General features: G+C 47.3%; 1 pseudogene; it reads right to left on the reverse strand.

The window, feature by feature from the left end:
* Positions 1-152: 152 nt before the first annotated feature.
* LOC141931237 (uncharacterized) overlaps positions 153-17,672 on the reverse strand; it is a 33,807-nt pseudogene continuing 16,287 nt past the window's right edge.

Consider the following 17,672-nt stretch of genomic DNA (forward strand, 5'->3'; position numbering starts at 1 on the left):
CCGACTCTACAAAGTTCTCCCCTACACCACATCCCCCCACAGCTCATCCAAACGGCCCTTAAACACACCCAGGGATGGGGACAAAAAATGGTGAAAAAGTGCAGTCCTGCAAAATTTCTTTTATTAAAAGTAATTTTAAAAATACCTGTCACTAGGAGATGCTTCCAAATCAAACAGAACTAATGCACCCCCGTTCCCCACAGCAAAACGTGGCACATTTCTGGGCAGACAAGAAAGGAACCCCGAGATGCTGCAGCTGTCCCTCTGCAGGATGCGGCGGCTCAGGGAGGGGACCTGGGTTCCCAGTCTCTGCTCCCAGCACAGCAGCTTCGGGCTCCCTGAGCCCAGCTGCTGCGGAGCAAGACAGCTCTGGGGGAGGGTCCGACAGCTCCCGCTGCTCTTGCACAGCACCCAACAGAGTCCTGCTCGGCTGTTGGGTCTCGTGCCGGCTGTGCCTGCAGGAGGGACGCCTGGAAGAGGCAAAAGGCCGAGCTCAGACAAGCCCCCAGCGCCAGGCCCAGCCGCAGCTCCACGGCTCTGGCTGCACCTTCTACCTCCAGCCCTGACCGATGCTGTGTCCTTGTGCCACGGGGAGCAGCAGGTTCCCAGAGTCCCCTGAGCCGAGCTCAGATGCGCAACAATTCAAGTTTCTACTGGTTACACAAGCAGTGAAGAACTGCTCTGCAGGGTCTGGCTTAAAAACCTGACAGCTAGCACACGGAAAGGGAGCAAACCCTCATTTTTCCTAACTTTAGAGCGTTTCACAAATGAGCAGAGCGTAACTCGATGAGGACTGCCGAGGCCTTGACAATCCTCAAACTCTACCATCTCCTGGCAACACAGGGTGGTGCCTGCTGGGCTTTTGGTGGGACAGACCCTGCTGCTCCCACACCCTGGTAGGTTTGCAGTGCGGTGCAGCCACAGCAGCTCTGGCATGTTGCCCTCTGCCTGCTCTGGAGAGCGGGAGATGCCAGCACTGGGAGCAGCGCTCGGGGCTTTGCTGTTTTGGGGAAACAGCTCAGGTCAGAGGCTTCTCCATTTACAAAGTGACATGTGCTTTGCCAAGGGCCGTGTTCCCCATGGGAATGCCACCCCCAACCTCAAGCTGGGAATATGAAAATATTCTCTTGGCAAGTGAACTCAAACAACAGAAGCAATTCCTAAAGGAGTTCTGTGGCTTATGGAACCTGCTACATTTGAATTACAGTACCAAGGTCTGTCAACATAAAGCCAAACCAGATGAAGAGGGGGACCCTAATCTGCTAAGCATCGAGAGCAGACTAGATGTGAAACTCAGGCAGCACTGAATGCGAAGCCAGCAGTGCACACGGAAAGTAAGATGTCAAAGGGACTTCACAGCAAACAATATGCATAGGCTAGGGAATACCACCACTGAAGAAAGGGACAGATCTGACCTTCTCTCTGAAATAATAAGGGCACCTCTGTGAAACTGGGCTTAGAAGCCTGAAAAACCCTCACACACTTTGGTAGGTAGCCCAGAGGTATGAGTGGGAGAAGTGGCTGTCTGCTGCTAAGAGCATCTCCCAGGAAGCAGGAGATCAAGTTCCAGTTGCGCTGTTTCCCAGACCCAGAGGTGTGCCCCAGCCAGCCAGCTGAGGACGATGCTTTGAGCAGAGCACCTCCATTTCCCTGCTGAACTGCTCGAGCAGGTCCACAGTGCCAGCAGACACAAGGGAATGGGGTTCAGTTAGTTAGCTGCAGCAACAGAACTTCAGACACTGAGGCTTCCTGGTGAAAACAGCCCTCAGAGATAACTTGATGGCTCCAGCAGTATCCTCGGCTCATCTGCCAGAGCCAAGCATGACACACTTTACTCCCATAAATCTTACAAACGTTTCGTCCTGAATACCCGTGAAGATTCACGTCCTCAGGGAGACCAGGGTGTACCAGACCCATAAAAGTACATGGAAGAGAAGTCTGGCGACTGCTGCTACTGCCAACACCACTGTCAAAGGATGCAAAAGGGTTCAGTAGCTGGAATGTACATTCTTACACTGATAAAACAAATGTCCATACAGTGCTTAGGACTCTGACTCAGTCCGCTATTGGGATCATGATTAGCACAGCACAGCACTACAAGACTAATGATTGCCTCAAGGCTCTAAGCTCTGGCACTGCCTCAGATCCCTGGAGCTCTGATATGATGCAAAGACCACTGTTAACAGAGTCAAGGGAAAAGGGAAACAGTCAACAAGATGAGTAAAACTCAAGGGGAACATCCTTAGAATATTCTCTATTTTCTGTTGAGTTCCAGTTTTCTGAATTTCCTCCAACCCCTTTCCCACCATGCCTGACCTTTAGGCAAGTCAGAGACTAGACCCAGGTGACTGATGTCGTTTGGCCATGGCCAACAGATGTGTCTGACGGGACCCTCCCAGCGCCTGCTGCACTCACCTCCTGACAGCCAGACAGAACTGGGGCTGTAGCACCGTGCAAAGTTGTGCCCATCAGCACGGGCACAGCAGCTGTTGATGAGAGCTTTCCTACTCACCTGGTTCTGCAACTCAGCTAATCGATGACTGCAGCGAGCCTGAGACTCCTCCTGGGAAGAAAACACAAGGATTTCTTTTCAGTCTCCAGTTTGGTCAGGGCCATGGTCTGTACTCAACTTGTATTGGGTCTATACTGGGGGGCTGCTGCCACTGGGATTTGCCATCATTGCTCTGTATGGCCAGACCCTCCTCCCACCAAGTAAGACTCTGTTCTCACCTCTCTAGAAGCAGGGATCTTGTGTTGGTCAGAGACAGAAAATCCTCGTGCATCTGGCAGCGACCGACCGCTGTAACATCTCTTCAGTCTCCTCCGTTCACGCTCCACCTGCACGTCGGACAGGAGAAAGGGTCACAGAAAGCTGCCACCAAACAAGGAGCGAAGGGACCTCTGGACATCATGGCAAGGAGATTTCTGCTCAGAGACTGTAACTGCACCAGAGAACAGCGAGGGCAAAAAGCCCTCGAAGTAGACTATGGAAGAGGAAACAGTTCCTGACATGAGAGTGGCAAATGTGTGCGTATGGGGACACTGGGGCAAGAAGGGTGGTACCGGAGTGAATGTGCATTTGTGAAGGCAATGGGGTGGGAGAAGAGAGAGAAAATACCAAAGTGTGTGTCCACAGGGGAAAGTGGGAGAGGGAAGGAAACAAGCAGAGGACTCCAAAGTGCTGTCTGTGGAAATGTGCTGTGTTCCAGAGGACCGTGAGGCTTTGCAGAGGCAGTGAAAGCCGGTTTTACCTGCTCAAGAGCCCTCCTGAGCTCAGCAATGAGTTGCTTCAGCTCCGTCTTCTCAAGTTCCAGCCTTGCAACCGCTTGCTGCAGATGTTCCAGCTGCTGCGACAGGAGTCTCTTCTCTGAGAGCCATGAGAGCTGCTCCCCTTCTGCAGCAGTCTGCTGGGTACAGAGAGGGGATTACGTGAGCTGGTGCCACATCAGGGTTGGAAGGGCCAGAATAACAAGTCGGGGAGAGTGACCGGCCCAAGGCATGGACAGTGCTAAGTCCCTTCTCCTCCTGGTCCACAGGCCAAGACAACACACTCTCTTCCTAGGGGCCCTCCTCCAGATCACCTTGGAGAAATCCACACAAATTTGCCTTCGTGCTTTTTGAACCACAGCACAAGGACATCCTGAATGCGAAATGAAGCCTTTAACCAGATCAGGCAATGGGACAAATTCCATTCTTTTCAATACACTGGAAAAACTGGACCTCAGAAATCTACATCTCTGAAAGCAGCCTCTAAGCACCATCAGTGTTGCTGCTGTTCAGCCATCGTGATACAATTCTACTGAGTTTAGTACATTACTCTGGTCACTGGTGCCCCTTCCTTTCCATGCCAAATCCTAACCACAACATGTTGGCTAGGCTTGCCCAGACAGGAGAGAACCAATTACCCATCCCCAGCTTTTGCACCTGAGGTAATTTTAACAGCAAGCTCCGTAGTTCCTTCAGTAGCCCTGGGCGTGACTGAAAACATTCCAGCAGGTGAATGGTCTCCGGCTGGAGCTATACAGACAGGCAAACCTGCTGGCTGCAAGCATGGTTTCTCTGGCCAAGCAGGTCATGTATTTATGGGAATATTCCCATATCTTTATGGGAAACATCTTTAGAATCCTTCACAGACATTTTAGTTGACAGATGATCAATCCCACTGCCTACCTGATGATGAAACTGGTCTGTGTCCCTCTCTGAAACCATACTCTGCAGGATGGCTATTTCTTCCCTCAGAGTCCCACCGGCCGTTTCACTCTTGGTAAGGGCAAGAGTCAGTGCTTGTGCCTTCTCTTTCCATTCCATTTCTCTGCTTTCGCTCTGCTTCAAAATAGCCATCACACGCTCCAATTCTTCCCCCTTTGCTTTAGACTCATCCTTCAGTTGGGTTAGCTCCTTCTGCCTTTGCAAGAGGTGGTCTCTCTCCTGGAGAATCTTCCTCTTCTCTGCTTCCTCTTCCTCCCATTTTTGGAGTTTCTGGATTTGTTTTTTTAGGGTCTCCCCTTTATCTTTCCACCGCAAAGCTGATGTTAGCTGTTTCAGGAGTTTACTCTGCCTCCCAAGCTCTTGTTCCCTCCCCGTCAGAGTCTTCTCTAAATACCTGACTCAGTCTCTCTGGCACTTGATCTCTTCCTCCTTCTTTGTCAGAGTCTGCTGAACGTGCTGGAGATCTTCCCGAAGAGCTCTTATTTCCTCTTCTGACTCTTTCTGATCACTGTGAGCCTTGGTCTCTCGTTCCCTCTCAGGCAAGGCTTCTTCCAGGAGATTCTCTTGCTCTCTGGGATGTCTAAGCTCGTCATTCTTCTCGGTTAGCCTAAGCTGGAGATTCTGCAGGGTCTTCAGTTCTTCTTCTTGGCGCTGGAGTTTTTGCCTAAGAGTTTCATTCTCTTCACCTCTCTTCCTCACCACTTCCTCAAGCAGATTCACTTGCTTCTGGCATGATGTCAGTGCTACTTTCATGCTTTCTTCACGAAGCTGGAACATGTTCATTTGCTCTGTCTGCCTGAGGAACTCCATGTGCTTCTCCTTCACTCTTTGGCTCATTTTGTCTAGATCCTGCTCTAGACTCTTGGCCTGCTTGCCTTCTAAATCCCTCTGCTCTCGAAGGCCCTGGACATGCTCTTGCAAAGACTCTATCTCTTGGTCTCTAGCTTCTAGAGAAGATTCAGCGTATTCTAGTTTTTGCAGTATAGCTTTAGTCTGTGTTGCTGCCTCCTCCTTTTGCTGTTGAAGCCTAGAGACAGCCTCTTCCAGAAACTCTATCTTTTTTTCTTCGTCTTTCTGTTTTGTTGCTTGAAAATTTTTTTGCTCAGCTTTGTGCTTTTTCTCCTTTTCCTTGCATGCCTCACATTGCTTTCTAAGGGATAAAATTTCTTGCTCTTGTTCCTTTAGCGTCACTTGAAGACGTTGCAGAATCTCCTTCTGCTGTTCAGAGTCTTGTTTGTGTTTTTGCAAGGTCTCGATCAGTTCATTCTGAGATTCAACCATGACATCCTTCTCTTTCAGTATTGCCTTAGTGCATTCTAAGTCTCTGTGTAAGACATTCACCCGTTCTTCTGTTTTTTCCTCGTAGTTCTGTGTTTGTTGCTTTTGGATATCTATGAGTCTCTCCTTTTCTCTTAAGGTTTCTAAGGCCTGCTCCAGTTGGTCACGGACAGTCCTTAACTGCATCTCCATGACTTCTTCACCTTCCTGGATTTGCTTCTGTTGCGACTCAAGCTCTCGATCTTTTTGAGATAAAGAAAGTGTCATCTTTTCTACTCTACCATGAAGCTCTTGCAGGTGCCCCTCTTGCTGCTCCTTGTACTGCTACAAGAGTCTTAACTGATCCCTTTGAGAATGGCACTCGCTCTCTCTGTCCTTAAGAGCTGCCCTCAGGTGTTCAAGGCTTGTGTGCAGAGACTTCACCTCTTCTTTCTCCTTTTCCAGTTCTTGGATCTGCTGAGTCAGAGACATAAGCTCTATGTTTTTCTCCTTTAAGTTTTCTTTCATATGATCCAGATCCACAAGCAGATTTCTCACTTGTGATGCACTGTGTTCTTCTAGAATCATTATTTTCCCCTCCTGGAATTTGATTTCCTGGTCCCTCTCCTCCAGCTCTTTGCTCATCTTACTGACAGCAGTGCTCTTCATTTCTTGCTGCTTCTCCAGCTCCTCTATCTCTTCTTGCTGGGATCTGATCTCTTGGTCTCTCTCTTCCAACTCTTTGCTCATTTTGCTTACAGCAATTCTTTGTTTTTCTTGCTGCTTCTCCAGTTCCTGTATGTGTTCTTCCTGGGATGTGATCTTCATTTTTTTCCCTGTTATGTCCTCAATAACCTGATCGAGAGTAGTTTTATGCATTTCTTTCTGCTTTTCCAGCATTCTCCTCTCTTCCTGGCACAACTTCACTTCTCCCTCCCTCTCTGACAGGATGGCAGTCATACAAGTAAGAGTCTCCTGCAGAGCTTTTCCCTGTGCTGCCTCTTCCTGGAGCATCTGGATTTTCTCCCACTGCACTTCCACTTCCTCATTTTTAATTTTTAATAGAGACAGCGTACTTTGGAATTCTTGTTCAAGGCAGTGATGCGTATCTGTTACTGTATTTGCTCGGGTTTCAGAGGCTGTGACTGATTCCTGAAGTAGTTTTATCTCCTGTACCAATTTTTCTTCAACTGCTTGCAGTCTGTCCCGTTCCTGCTGTGAAACAGGGAGAAAAAGATTCAATAACTTGGTTTTCATACTAGATTTGAACTCCTGCTCCAGTCAAGGGCTGAAGTTTGAGCTTTTAGTAGAAAATTCAAGCTATTCAGCTGGTTTCCCTGTTCAATGTAAATGTTTTACTGTCACTCAAAAAAAATTTGAGAACCGTATTGTATTTATCCAACTCTGTCTGTGACTCATTTTTGGTCATGTAAGAACAGCTGCGCTGGCTCAGTGTCCAGGCTGGTGTCCTGCATGTGCCGGTGCTGTAAGTGTGCACCCAGGGCAGGAAGCCTAGCGGTGGGGTAGACTTAGATGACACGTCCCCTCCCCAGCCCCAGCACTGTCCCAGCTTGTGAGACCTTTCACAGTCTCCACCTGACCCCACATCGACCTGTTGTATTTACAACACCCTTTGCCAAGGAGTTCCACAGGTCTGCTCTGCTGTAAGCACACCACCTCCCGTCACTTGCAGCACGGCTCTCGCTTCATCAGACGGCTCTTGGAAATAGAGTGAACGACCGCTGCCCCCTCCCTGCCTCTCAGGATGCTGCAGACCTTTCCTGGGCTACCCTTTAGGCTGAGTCTTTCCCAGCTTACTCAGCCAGTCCTATCTTCCTTTTTGCCCTTCTCTGAACTTCTGGGATGTTCTTCTGGGGACGAGCCACCAGAACTGCAGCCAGGATTTAAAGTCCAGACTAAGCATGATTTAGGCAGCGGCACAATGATGTTCTCTCTATCAGGGAGGAAGGGAAGAGAGAACAACCCTGACATTTGATTTCCCATTTTGGGGGTTGGGGGTGTTTTTGGACCTCTACTGTGTAGCATTTTCATGGTACCATCCTCCAGAACCGCACTGTGCCTTCTCGAAGGAGTGATGGTCAGAGCACAGACTGTCATTCTGTGTTTCAAATCAGGACTAGCTGTCCCCTTGCAGGAAGACATATTTATCTGGCTCAGCACTTTTGTTTCTCAAATGTCTCTATTTTTTCCCCACTGTCTGCTCACAGATGGCAATGTTGAACAGCTTTTTATTATTAGCAAACTTTTGTATTCTCACCCCTTTTTTCTGATCCAGATATTTAGAAATCTAAATATGGATTTGGACACAAATAATAGCCCAAACCATGCAATGTAATTAGAGACAAGTTTGAAAACTACTTTGACTTAAGCTTCAAGGGGAGAAATCGTCAAAACAGAGGAAAATAAACACCCTGAATCTTAACTGAATTTTATATGACTACAGCATCTTTTCCTATTTATTCAGAAGGACGTTACTGGAAAATTTAAACTAAAAATCAGCCACTGATATAAACAATATTTTTCTGCTCTTATGGTGGTCTGCGGTCTCTCCACAAAGTCTGTGATACTGGTCATTTCAATGATCTCTCCTTTCTAGACTGTCTTCTCTTACCCAAGGTGATGACCCTGCTAATTCAGCTTACCTGGCCTGGCAGGAGAGCAAGTCTGGGAAACAGGAATGATGAATGGAAGGGGAAAATGAGGGAAGCTTGGTGAGCATTTGCATATTCTCTACCTTCTCAGATCTGGACTGCACTTGTACAAGACCACCTAAAATCAGATCTCCACTGGAAAAAGTTACTCCTTAAAATTATTAACAGAAGGCCAAAAAATACGTAAGAAATGGCTCTTCATGGCATCTGCCAGCCTCACCAGGACATCCTTTCTGTGCTTCTCAGTGGTCTCGAGTTTCCTTTCCAAAGATGTCACCTCTTGACGTAGAGTCATAATCTCCTTCTTTAGAGCAGCAGCCTCTTCCTGCAAGGCACTTTGTAGAGAGTTCTTCTTGTGTTCTGCCATCTGTGTCTCTGCAGCAGGAAAGGTGAAGGAGAAGATGACAAGCAAAGAAAAACCAAACTGATTTACATCCTACAGAGAAAACATCATTTTCTTATCTGCCTGTCTGTGTTTTCCAAGCCCTAAGCCCACAAGGACTTTCAAGGCACACATAAATAAAGGAAACTTCCAGGCAGAGAATAAAAGAAGAATGAGAGTGGCAACGTTCAGAAGAATATGAAAATGTGCTTGCTCTTCTGTGTGTTGAAAGGGCAGGGCTAAGGGCATGGCAGCACATCACCCACAGTGTGAGAAGCAGGTAGCACTGACATCAGTGAAACACGGGCAGAGACAGGAGGTGAGAGTCAGATCCAGTGTCCTAAAGGAAAAGGAAGAAGAAGCAAAAGTGAAGACTGACTATGACACAGTTCATTGACCAGGAAGACTTAAGAGACTTTACAGAAAAAAACAGATCTGTCAACGTTGTGCTTGAAGATGCGCTTTGGTATTTGTTCAAAAGAATGCTAGGGGACTATGTTGTACACTGGCAGAAAAAAGAAGAAAGGAAATATTCAGTGATACTAGGACAATGGCAAGGAAAAAACAACTGAGCATTACACCAGTACCGAGAGCTGAAGCAAGGATGACTACAGATAGACAGGAACTAAAACTGAACATACAAGTTGGGAAAACAAGTTGAGGCCTACAAGCTGAAGGTGGTATTCTATGTCCCTGGAGAAGAGGATGCTAGTGCACAGGTCACCTGGTTGTTGAGCTCTTGTATTTCTCTTCTGTGGTCTGAATGGAACTGCTCAGCCTGGTGAAGAGCAGAAAGAAGCTGAGACACCTTGTTGTGCTGGGCAAGGTTGTTTTCTTCCAGGGTTCTGAGGCTCAGTTCCTTCTCTTCCAGAGACACAGTCAGCCTGAAAGTCAGAGCATGCAACTCATTACTACATGGTATATAACATTTAATAAACTCTTAGGACTTCCACCACCAAGGGGAAAATTGATTTGTCTGCTGAGGTTTGTCTAAACAACTAGGCTGCTTGTTCAGTCCTCAGCCAGGCTGGCAACCCCACCCAAGCACGTGCCCACTATGCTTTTTTCCACAGAAGAAAGGTGAATTATTGGTACTTTTTTTGAGATGGAAATGTGAATAGAAACACAACAAAGTCTTGAAATGAAGACATTAGGGCAGAGGAAAATTTTTCTTTTGACTAATGAGACTCCAAGGGAGAGGTTTTGTCAATAATGAAGAGACATTTTCTTCCCCTAACTTGTATGTCCTGGTAGGAACAGCAGCAGCTGACAGCCAGGTGATCTTTGGGCAGTTTCATAAGACTTGCAGCACCCATATTACTTTCAGCTAGAGAAATGAAGGCTGATACCAGAAGCAGTAATGGAGGTTTGGAGGAAATACTCAGATCCTTATATAAGATGCCAGATCCCTCACGGGGGAAGCAAGAGGGCACGGCCTTTTATTTCTCTTCTTCAGTGAAGGTGTGTGTTGAAGGCTGGCAAGACTTTACCAGGTGAAGTACCCTACCTACCCTTTCTCTTCTTTCTTGCGTTCCTTGGACAGTCAGTAACACCTGTAACTGTTGAGGCTGGCAGGGACCCTGCTCAAGCCCTTCCGGACACCGGTTGGGATTTTTTGAGGAATGAGGAAACAGATGGCAATAAGAAACATGCTTATTTCTTGGGTGCCTCAGAGGGGAATCTGGCTTAGTTCAAAATCATGGTTTTAACCAAAGGCATCAGGATGGAAGACTGATACAGATCCCAAATGTTTAAAATTTACTAGACCCGAGACAGAGCTGATGGATGTATCTAGCTCATTACACTGCAGCTCGTTCTGCCTCCTTTGGTGTGTTTCAGGTTTGAAACCCCTGAAAGTTTCATTTCACAGCATTAACATGCCGACCTAACAAAACAACACCTCATTTTAAGGAAAGGACTACTCCAAAAGCCACTGCCTTCAGAAAAACTGTAACTGAAGGATTAAAAGAAAAGAAAATGAAACACCACATCAAGAGAATGAAACATATCTGCATGGATAGTTCAGAACTCTGCTTTTTAGGAAATGCTGCCTGAGCCACTTGTATATGCGAAGATCTGAAAGAGGGAATCCATTAAACAGAATAGAGTTTCACAGACTTTCATTTACCTGGCTTTTTCATTCTCTACGACCTTCAACGAAGCCTGAAATTCTGTGTTGTGACGCTCCACTTCTCCCCATCGACTCCTTTCCCCCTCCAAGGACTGCAGACACACTTGCAGCTCCTTGTTCTGATGTTCTACCTTCTCCCACTGACTCTTCTTCTCTTCCAGGATCTTCTGGAGCTGCACAACCTCCAGCACCTTCTGCCTTGACAGTTCCTGTGCCTCACTCAGATCTTGCTGAGCTTTGCGGCCAATCACTTGCTGGGACTCTTTGGAGGCTGCTAGTTGAGATGTCAACTCTTCCACCTCAAGTAAAACACAACAAAGCAGTCAAAGACTACAGCTAGCCACTGTCAGCCATATCAGCCATATCATATACTGTGAGGAAAGGGAAAGAACAACTTTCAATTTCACCTTTCATGAAAGTACCAGATTCACAATGGATGCAGATGGCTTGTTTAAAAATCTAAGTGGGTCACCATGTTCATCTGAAAAAGCACCTTAAAAAACAAGGCTAGCAGTAACAGGCCAGCAGAAATCCATTCTGATGAGTGCTGGCAAACTGGCACAAAGAGCAGCCCACCTGTCCAGGGCAGCAGCTGGCTGGTCAGTCTCCTTCAGCCCAGCTGAGATGGAGACCACAGTGTGATGGCAGCCAGAGGGACTCACCCCATCCCCTGCTGCTCTGCCATGGGGAGAGACCACCTGGCTGATGACTGGAGTAGCTATTGCTGTTTCAGTCACCTGCTTTTGTAGAACATCCCTCTGTTGAAGGAGGACATTAATTTCTTCTTTCATTGTTTTGATTTCTTCCTTGTGCCTCTTCTCCACTGCCTTGATCTTACTCTGAGTTTCCTGCAGCTCTGCTTGCAGTTTTTCTGGGATGTTCTGCAAACACAAATGGAGAGCAAGCTACTGGGACCTGCCATCAGGTTCAGCTTTCTCTTCTTTCTGTCTCAAAATCACATTCATTCAGCCATTTCTGCTTTTCTACCCAGCTCTGCTTCCACTGTAACACTTCCTTCCTGTTGCTGATCTCTGGAGCTCATCAGGCTCTGTGCTTTCAGTGCCTGCAGCAGTCCCTGCCTCCTCAGTCACAGCACTTAGGCTTTATTTCCTTGTTACTGCCTTTCACTCTGTTACCTGGGGGTCTCAGCCTCTCTCATCTTACGTCCAATTGCCAATGGCCTGTTCCTTCAACCCACCCTACTAGTCAGACTTACCTGCCCATTCTCACGCTGCTCTTTCACCTCCTGCCTGAGCTGCTCCAGCTGCTGGTTGGCTTCTCTTAGCTCTCCCTGAGGCTGAAGTAGTGTCTCTAATAAAGCACTCTTCTCACGTTCCTTTTCTTGCAGGACCTGCACAGAAACAAAGAGAAGACAGGTTTAAACTTCCCACACAGAATTTGTGTGGCAAGGCTCCAACACCGACGGGCTGACGCGTTCTCAAAGCGCTGTGTTGCTGCTCTCCCAGGCCCTTCTCTGCCCACTTGCAGACACAGCTTCCTAAGTGAGACTGGCAGTATGAACATGGTCCAGCCACAGTCCCCCTGTGATTGAACCTCCTACAAACATCCAATACCTAACAGGAAAATGTGTGGCACTTCTCAAATGTCTTGCCTTGCTGGTGAGGGTGTCCCTCATCTTCTGCTGTGTCCTGTTTGTCTTTCAATAGTGACTTTTACTCCTAGTTAGCAGCAGAGAAAATGCAGGGCTGCCAGAGGGCTGAAGCGAGCAGCTCCTTCAGAAAACTCCTGTATTCCAAGCGGGGTTTGGTGAAAATCACTTAACTTTTAAGGCATTCATTAGACTTTGGTAAAGTACTGACATTACAGGGATACACTGACATCTCTGAGCACTGCCCTGGCATTTCAATACCTGCAGACACAGCTGGGGGTACTGCTGTCCCCAGGCAGACTCCGTGAAGAGGACTTTGGGTGGGACACAAGGAGGACTCTCACTGTGTCACAGGGTTGCACAGGAGATCTGGGCACAAAAGAGCTTACCAGCAAGTGACTTAAAACAGCCCAGAAGACACCCCTGTTTTACTGCTCAGAAATATTTCAGAGGAGTCTTTAAAATGTTTTTTCTTTTGTCAACAATCCTGCCATGCCCCCCTGTCCCCCCCCAAACAAAAACCCCATCCTCATGGGGATTCAGTCCTACAAATTCAGTTTGGTCTTTAATGGAGTTAAGGTTATAAGCATGTATCAGTAAAGATCAAAAGAGGACTGTTAAGAGAACTGTGAAGATACTCTGAGGTAGGTCTTAAAAAACCCCAAACAATAGCAGCACAAAAATCTCAACTGAAAGGTGATGCTTCTGCCCGGCTTCCTCTGACAGGTCTCATTCCTAGTCCCAAAGAGAACCCTGCTTGCCTTTCACCTCACCAAATTCAATGTAGAAAACATGTAGGGCATGCTCCACACAGCCCGACATCCAGACATCTCCCACGGCTCTAGCCTTGCAAAAAAGCTACACAAATTCTCCTTTCACAGTCTTTACCTCTTGCTTGGCATTTTCGACTCTGGTTCGTTCCTCCTCTTGTTGAGCTCGCATGGTAGCAACTTTCTGCTTCATATCAAACAGCTGCTCCTCGTGTTCCCCTTCTGTCTACGCCTTCTCTTTTCCCCATTGCTCCAGTATCTTCTGCAGCTCTGACTGATGCCCCTTCTGCTCTCTTGCCTGATGAGTGGAGGGAAAGACTTCAAGGTGAAGTCCCAGCCATGCTCCTCAAAACAATTGTGAAGCTTCATCCCTCCCACAACTCCCCACCTCAACAGTGCACAACAACGGCTTTGTGCTCTCCATAAATCACGTCCTGTCTGTTGTAATTAGCTCTGCTTCTTTAAACCTGCCGACCCACATGTCGGTGGTGATCAGGTCTGTGATGGTTTAGCCCCTGCCGGGGTCTGAGACCATGCGGCCGCTGCCCCTCCCCCACAAAGGGAGTGAAATACAAAGCCCCAAGACTGAAATAAGGAAAGGTTTAATACAACAATGCAATAGCAACACAACCAACAACAACAATAACAATAACAGTAATAGTGATAGCAATGAACAGAGCAAAATAGCTACCAAATACAGCAGTTTGAAGCACGATGTACAAAACCACGAGTGCACCGCACTCCCGCGCCAGGAAAATGTGACCTGCCAGGATGTGACCTCCGCATGGTATCTGAATAACCCGGCTAGAGCTCCCCCCCCACTGCTGGGGAAACTTAACCCTATCCTGGTTAAACCAGGACAAGGTCGCAGGGACTAATACCGCGGGAGGTTAAAACCTTCTCGGAGACTTCAGCACAAACACCAATGTGGTGGATACAAAATGTCCGTTTATTAAACTGCATATCTTACATATATATGTTCGCCAAGCACCACCTTCGTGGGTGTGCCCTTAGCGTTACAAGCCTATCCATCACCTTACCTCGTAACAAGGGAGGGCTACAGCTATTCCTTCCGTACATCGCGAGACCTTCCGAATGCCACTCCCTACACTTCCCCCTCTCCATGCTTTATAACATCGTTATTCTTGGTTGATTGTCATTATTGCGCTGTTCCAAGTACTGATAAGCAAGACCCATATGTCGGTCTAAAACCAAAACATTAACCTTCTCAAACAACCTACAAACTATGGCACTAATACATGTAAAGGCAATACAAATAGCAAGAAGCACACCACATATTCCAATAATTCCCCAAATGAGCCAATCCCAACTAAGCCAACTAGTAATCCAAGCCCACACGTTGTCAAGCCACCCAAACCATTCTGGTTTTACAAAGGTGGCTGTGATGAAGACATAGCAAGATTCTGCCCCTGTATCCAGAGGAAAACAGACGTCTTCGTGGTGATGTGCTCGTGCCCACTCTCTCCAATATCCTGCGTGAGTTGGCAACATGCAACCAAGGAGGGTGATCCACCACCAACACTGTAACACAAAACTCCATCTTATGTTAGATCAGGTTTTACACACCGTGCGGGTATCCATTTGGTTAGGCCGTCCTTTTCCACTGCTGCGTACCCACGCCCAAACACTCTCAGTGACCACCCCGACTCCCAAGCTATCGCGCCCGGTTCCTTGATCTGGACCAAAGGATAGTTTTTTGTCGCCTGGGCTGGCATAAAGTGTTTCCACAGGGGAGGTGTAGACTCATCGCCTCGAACAAAATGATTTAAGGTATACAAAGCGTGTGACAAAAGAGCCTGTTGGCGGTCTATGGGTATTGTCCCTCTATGACCTTCCCCCTCCCCAAGCTGTTGGAGCTTTGCTTTCAGGGTGCGATGTGCACGTTCCACTATCGCTTGTCCTTGACTGTTATAAGGAAGGCCGTGTACTAATTTGATGTCCCACAATGCACACCATTCTTTTGTGCGTCTAGCAACAAAACAAGGGCCGTTATCTGTTTTGATCTCTTGTGGCTTCCCTAACAAGGCGATAACGCCCTCCCAATGAACAATAATGTGTCTGGCTGTTTGCTTACGAGCCATTGTGGCTAATATTGTAGAGCTAAAGGTGTCAATGGTTACTATGAGATACTTAATTGATTTTAACAATTCACATGCTGTTACATCAGTTTGCCATATCTGATTGGAAGAGAGACCCCGTGGATTGACACCTGCCTCCCACAGTGGGCCTTTTTGACAGTAGGGACAAAGTGCCACTATGTTTTTTGCTTGCGACAGAGAAATATGACATGTTTTTTGCTAAGACTTTTGTTCCAAGGTGTAGAAAGGCATGTAAACTCTTTGCGGTGTCCAATGACCACACACCCCATGCCGCTTGGTCAGCCTTATGATTACCTTCTACAATTGGACCTGGTAGGGATTGGTGACTATTCACATGTGTAGTAAAGGCCTGCCCTATGCGCTGTTGTAGAACTTCATAAAGTAAAGTTGACACTTCCGTCTGCACAAATCCTACTGTTGTCATTTTGTGTACAAGTTTATAAACATATAAAGAGTCTGTAACAATATTAACAGGATTCTCTGTCTCTTGCTGGAGTGCCATCTGGACTGCTTTGGCCTCTAACCATTGTACAGATTTGTTAGTCTGAGTCCACAGTCTCTTTTCCCAGCGTTCTTCGGTTTTCCATACGACTTCAGCTGTTTGCGATTGTGATGAGGCGTCTGTAAAATATGTTGTGCCGTGAAGAGGGCGCATGGATAGAGGTAGGGTGAGTTGTAGTTGAAGTGTCTTCAGGTGTGAAATCCATTGTAGACCCTTTCCTGTCGTTATGGAGCCCGGAAAGTCAAAGATGGCACATTGTAAGTCTTCCGAACGCGTAACCATGTCCTCCCACACCTGCTGCTTCCAGGGGATGAGTATAGTGTCAGGTTCCCTTCCAAAGTGTTGAAGAGCCATGTTGCGTAGGCGTCCTATGAGGTCTGCTAAAACAGCGACAATGGTAACAAAGGCAGCCTTGTTGCTACTTTGGTAAGCCCAGGCTAAGGGCACGGGCTTGCCGTCCGTGCCTTGAAACAGGATGCCTACTGTGCCATGTTCAGAAATAAAGCAGCCCGCTGTGATTGAATGCTTCGGATCCCATCACTGCAATGGTCGCTGTTGTTGTAAAATAGCTTGTATAAGCTTTAAATTGTCCTGACACTCCTTCATGAGTGTCCTTGGCTCCCACAAGTGTTCACCTTTCAATAATTCATAAAAGGGTTGCATAAGTCCCAAGGGAATACAGACAAAGGTGCGGAGCCACTGTAAGGCTCCCACTAGTTTCTGAACGTCATGGAGAGTGGCAGTGTCTGGAGCAAGAGCTATCGGTTGCAGACTTATGTTGTTCCCAAAGTCATGCCCAGATATTGTAACCGTGTACCACGCTGGATCTTTGCTTCAACAATGCTCAAGTTGTGTTGTTGCAGTAAGGCTTTGGCACGCTGAAACAGGTGTTCTACTTGCTGTTCTGTAGGTGCTGCTAATAATATGTCATCCATATAATGCACCACATGGTGGTCAGACCTACCTTCTCTCAAAGGTGCAATGGCCTTGGCCACATATAGCTGACAAATGACAGGTGAGTTTTTCATACCTTGTGGTAGTACAGTCCATTGCCAGCACTGAGCTGGTTGAGCAAGGTTCACAGACGGCACGGTAAAGGCAAATCTCTGTCGGCAGGATGCAAGGGAATGCTGAAAAAACAATCTTTGATATCAACAATCACAATGGGCCAGTCTTTTACTATGGCGGAACCCCAGGGCAATCCATGTTGCAAAGCGCCCATTGCCTGCATCTGTTGATTTACAGCTCTGAGATCGTGAAGCAAGCGCCATTCGGTCATATCTTTCTTTTGGTTGACAAAGACAGGAGTATTCCAAGGGCTTGTGGAGGTTTCTAAATGACCCGCCTGCACTTCTCTTTCTACTAATTGATAAAGTGCACTTAATCTTTCTGAGTTAAGCAGCCACTGTTCAACCCACACTGGTGAAGTTGTCAACCACGTAAGTTTTAAGGGCGGTATGTGCTCGGCAGTGGCCCCTATCCTAAATTTGTAATGCCAATTTTCATTTGCTGCATACAGTCACGGCCCAACAAAACTCCGTGAAATTCTGTTAACACAATGGGTTTTAATGTTGCAATTAAAGCTCCTCTGTCTTGGTCTTGTACTTTAAACGTTGTCATGGTGATGGCTTTATATACTGGCTTTGCCCCTCCTACTCCTGTTACAAATCCCCCAAATGTAGTTTCCCATTGTCCTGGCCACCACTTTTCACCTATTGCTGTCACATCGGCACCTGAATCAATCATGGCCTGTACTACTATTTTTTCTGTTCTTCCCGGGCAGGGCTGACTTATCCAAACGGTGACGATGGGCTTGTCGCTACAGTCTAAGACCAGAGCCACGGTTCTTGCTCCGGCGCCTCCATCACTGGTGGGGTTTTGTCTGGGTTGCTCTCTTGAGGGTATCCCTGGGCATATCTTACTGTCACTCGGGGAGTATAAGAGGAGTTGTCTCTGCTCTGTGGGGGCTGTTTGTAGTGCATAGGAGGAGCCCTGCCCCCGTTCCTCACTCCCCCACTCT

This window comes from Strix aluco, chromosome 17 (assembly GCF_031877795.1).
Source record: "Strix aluco isolate bStrAlu1 chromosome 17, bStrAlu1.hap1, whole genome shotgun sequence".
Classification (NCBI taxonomy): domain Eukaryota; kingdom Metazoa; phylum Chordata; class Aves; order Strigiformes; family Strigidae; genus Strix; species Strix aluco.